At 51.7% G+C, this 4,558-nt stretch overlaps 1 non-coding gene across 1 annotated transcript; it reads right to left on the bottom strand.

The window, feature by feature from the left end:
• Window positions 1-872: 872 nt before the first annotated feature.
• LOC125161360 (U6 spliceosomal RNA) lies at window positions 873-975 on the bottom strand. The gene has a single exon (XR_007150575.1). It is a non-coding gene; the product is annotated as a U6 spliceosomal RNA (small nuclear RNA).
• Between the last annotated feature and the right edge of the window lie 3,583 nt (window positions 976-4,558).

Genomic DNA, 4,558 nt, shown 5'->3' on the forward strand with positions numbered 1-4,558 from the left:
CTATCTGCCCAATTGTCTCATCAAGTTGGTCTTTGGAGTCATTCCGTGTTACAGATCTGTAGGCAGGTTTCATAGCTTCCCTGCTGTCAGCACAAGGCTTTTCATAGTACTGCCACCCCTTAATGCCCTCAATGATCCCATCCATGGTGAGGATTCTGTTTAGGGTTCTGGAGGCACCTTGCACATTCCCTTCCTGTGCCATCATGGTCCTGGCAATGAACTTCAGATGTTTTGCAATGACCTTGGGATTTAACTCTTCACTCTGCAGGACCCCACATCCTCAGGAACCAGCCACCAAGAACCTAAATCCCCTCTTCTTATTAGGACACCAGTCATGTTGGATTAGGGCCACCCTAATGACCTCATCTTACATTGATTACATCCACACAGACCCTATTTCCAAACAGTCACATCCACAGGTCCTGGGAGTTAGGACTTCAACATATCTTTTTGCGGGGGGACACAGTTCGACCCATACCCAACAGGTGAGTTGTTGTAAGGAAACACTTGTACAGAGGGACCTAATGGACAAAGGTTTGGGGAACTCTGCTCCAGCCCGAAGAGCATGGGAAAGGGAGTCAGGGGGCCAGAATCCCGCCCCATCCTTGCCCTCACGATGGGAACTCCTTGGGCAATCCTGTTGTCCCCTTCTCTGAACCTCGGTTCCCTGGAGTTTTCCAGCTGGGTCCCACAGAGTCCCCGAGGAACCTGGGGAGACCTGGGGGAAGTCAGAGAGGGCAGGACTCCAGACCCCCCAGTATTAGCACCACTTTGCTCCAACTGTTATTGGGACAGTGGGGAAATCTCTTGTTTGACATAAAGGCACCAAAATAACTTGCAAGATAAGAACCCTTTATTAATTCATATATTTTTAAAATAGGGAACTCTTCACGGATTTGCGTGTCATTTTGTGCAGGGGCCATGCTAATCGTCTCTGTGTCTTCTACCTTTAGCTGAAGCGAGCACTAAAACACTTTAAAACCACTGGGCTGGTGAGTCCGAGCGACTCCTTGCACCCACTCTGATTTTAACTCATTCTCTTCCCTGGACTGGGAAGGGAGGAACAGCCACTGCTCACTGCTCGCTTTTCTCTGGGAACAGAGTGTCTATCTGCACAGATTTTGCCCTCAGGAAAGACCCCGGTCTCCAGGCTCCCCTCTGAACCCCACCAGAGAGGAAGTGGAGGAGGCAGCTCAGCCTTGGGGCCCTTCCCTCACAGGCTCCAGCCACCCGAGGGACCTTTCAGTTCCCATAATTTGTTAATTTGCTGCTGAGGGTCTTCCTGCCATGGGGGGTTTGTGCACGCTGTTCCCTCTGCTGTTCCCGCTGCTGGGGAGGTTCTTCCACCCCTTCACCTGCCTGCTGTACTCAAGCTTGGTCCCGCCTTCAGGGAAGTCTTCCCTGATCTCCCCTGACTAGTGAAGCACCCCTGCACCCCCACCCCACCACCAACACGGTTTTATAATCTCTAGGATACGGCTCATCCCTGTTGTGCATCAGACTCGCCTTAGCAGCTTTTTAAAAATACCCATTCCGGAGGATCCTGGCTAGCTCAGTCAGTGAAGCAGGCTACTCGTTTTTTTCTTTTTAATTTGTTTTTTTGAAGTTTAGTTGTTTACTTTTGAGAGAGGGAGGGAGGCAGAGAGAGAGAGAGAGAGAGAGAGAGAGAGTGCACATGCGTGCGCACCATGGGAGAGGGGCAGGGAGAGAGAGAATTCCAAGTGGGTTCTGCAGGGTTAGTGCAGAGCTCCATGCGGGGCTTGAACTCAGACCCATGAGATCATGACCTGAGCCAAAGTCGGACGCTTAACTGACTGAGCCACCTGAAGCATGAGACTCTTGATCTCCAGGTTGTGAGTTTGAGCCCCATGTTGGGTATAGAGATTACTTAAAAAAAAAAAAAAAGCCATTCCCCAGGGCTCCCCTCCTGAACTTCTGATTCCTTTGGTCTGGCGTGAGACCAAGAACCTGCATCTTAAGCAGCTCCCCAGTTCATTCTTTTTAACATTTTTTATGTTTATTTATTTTTTTAAAGAGAGAGGGAGAGAAAGAAGGGGAGGGGCAGAGAGAGAGGGGGAGACACAGAATCAGAAGCAGGCTCCAGGCTCTGACCTGTCAGCACAGAACCTGATGCGGGGCTGGAACTCACGAGCGGTGAGATCATGACCCGAGCCAAAGTCGGATACTCAAGCGACTGAGCCACCCAGGCGCCCCTCCCCAGCTCATTCTAATATGCAGCCACGGTTGAGAATCATGACTAATAATTATAATGACCCACATAATCGTAATTCCCATAGCCAGCAATTTTTTGAAAGACAAAAATCTAAAAACAAACCTGGGGGCAAAACTAGAGATTCTACAAAGCTATCTAGAAACTCTATTTAGCCCCTATAGCACTAGTCATAGCTTCACCGTAGACATATCAGTTGGGCTGCCTGGAGGGGCTGCTCCAGACCCTGTCGGGTGATATGTAACATACGGTATAGGCACTGCATCGTTCTTGCAATCCCGATCACATTTGGACTCGAGGGTTTGCAGAGAAGACTTTGGACCCTAGACTATAATTGGTGACAGCGTCACCTCTGTCTGGCCCAGAGAGAAGTCCTTGACAGTCCTGTCCTCCCGAATCCTCATCACCTGGTCCCTGTGAGGAACGCATAACCTTCAATCCCACGTTACAGAGGAGGAAACCGAGACTCACGGGCAGAGAGGTAATGCGCCCAAGGCCTCACAACCCACCCAGCACTCGGGAAGGATGGGGCTATACCCAGGCAGTCTCAGGAGCCCCAGACCTAAGGACGTCCACAGGGGAAACATTACTGAGGGCTTTGAGTTTGGGTCCTGATAGTGTGGGCGAGGACCGTGATCAGCCCTCTGATCCCCAGGACCAGCCCACGGTGCTTGGTGTCCCCGAGGGACAGGCTGGCAAAGCTAGAGTCAGGCAGCCTGGTGGGGAGGCCCTGTGCTCGTCCCTCAGAAGCCTGTACTTGGAACAGTGCCCTGCTGTTTGGCCAGGCTTCAAGCCCGAGGGATGGATTTAGTGTCCTTAATCCTCCTCTTGAGTCAAGCCCCTACTTGTCACCGGCCTGCCTGGGACCCCTCAGAGCAGCCTCTTTGGTGAGGCCTGCCTTTCCAAGCTTGAAGGCATGCGGGTCTGGATTTGTGGGAGGGGCACTGGACCTGCAGTGTAGACAGCCCCTTTGTCCCTGCCAGCCTTCTTTATATGATGAAGACTGTTTGGGACGCCTGGGTGGCTCAGTCAGTTGAGTGTCTGACTCTTGATTTCGGCTCAGGTCAAGATCCCCTGATTCGTGAGATTGAGCCCGGAGTCTAGCTCCATGCTATCAGCGAGGAGCCTGCTTGGGATTCTTTCTCTCTCTCTCTCTCTCTCTCTCTCTCTCTCTCTCTTTCTCTCTCCTTCTCTGCTCCTCCTGCCACTCACACATGTGTGCATGCTCTCTCTCACTCAAAATAAATAAGTGAACGTTTTTTTAAGAAAAGGCTGTCATTGGGAAATGACCATGATGCTTACAGCCCTCCCCACTGAGAGGTGGGGTCTGTTCCTGCTGCCCTTGAATCAAGGCTGGCCCTGTGACCTGCTCAGGTTAATCAAATATGCTGGAAGTGACACTGTGCCAGTTTGAAGTCTGGGCCTCGAGAGACCTTGCAGCTTCTGCTCCTGCTCTCTGCTCAGCTTCTGCACAGCTGCCACGTGTAAAGTCAGGGTGGCTTTCTGGCGGATGAGGCACCGTGAGGGAGTCCAGCCAGGCCAGCAGAAGAACCACTCGGTGAGCTAAGTCCGAATCACCAACCCACAGAACCGTGAGCCAAACACATCATCATCGTTTTAAGACCCTTAGTTTCGGGGGTATTTGTTAAACTGCTGATGCCGACAGCACCTTCCAGTCCAGTCCTCTCTGGGCTGCTGAGGAGTAAACAAGGTGGGTAGTGCCTACCACAGAGAGGGTGCCCACGCAATGCCAATGTTCTCTTGCTCCTCTGGCGAAATTCTTCTTAGTGGTCAAAGGTAGAAGAAAGAAGGTGAAGTCTCTTGCGGGTTTGGTGCTTTTTCTACTAATTTCATCTCACCTGAGATTGGTTCCCTTCTCCACGCCCTAGTTATAGAGGGGCTCCTGTTGGTGGTTTGGGGTTAGGTGCCCTTCATGAGAGCCCTCCTTAGGAGCGTTTTCAACCCCAGGGAATTTGTGAGAACACCCAGAGGAGGAGTATGTTAAGAGAGAAGAGAACCCCAACCTTGAAGGAGTGGTCTTCAGAAGAGGAGCTTGTAAAGGGGCCTGAAGAGGAAGGGCAGGAAGTTGAAGGGAACCAGAAGAGGGTATGTCATGGGAGTCATGACGGAGGAGGGCGTAACGGGGTGAAGGGAAGCTCAGTGAAAGAGGACTGACCAGAGGCAGTCGGATATGTCCACACGAAGATGAGCTCTGTGGTGCTGGCAAGATGGGGTTCCATGGAGCACAAGGGAAAGAAGTCGGAACACGGTGGCTCAAGGAGAAAGCCAGATGGACAGAAGGCATGGAATGTAGATGTGTCGCGTTCG

This window comes from Prionailurus viverrinus, chromosome A2, assembly GCF_022837055.1.
Source record: "Prionailurus viverrinus isolate Anna chromosome A2, UM_Priviv_1.0, whole genome shotgun sequence".
NCBI classification, from domain to species: Eukaryota; Metazoa; Chordata; class Mammalia; order Carnivora; family Felidae; genus Prionailurus; species Prionailurus viverrinus.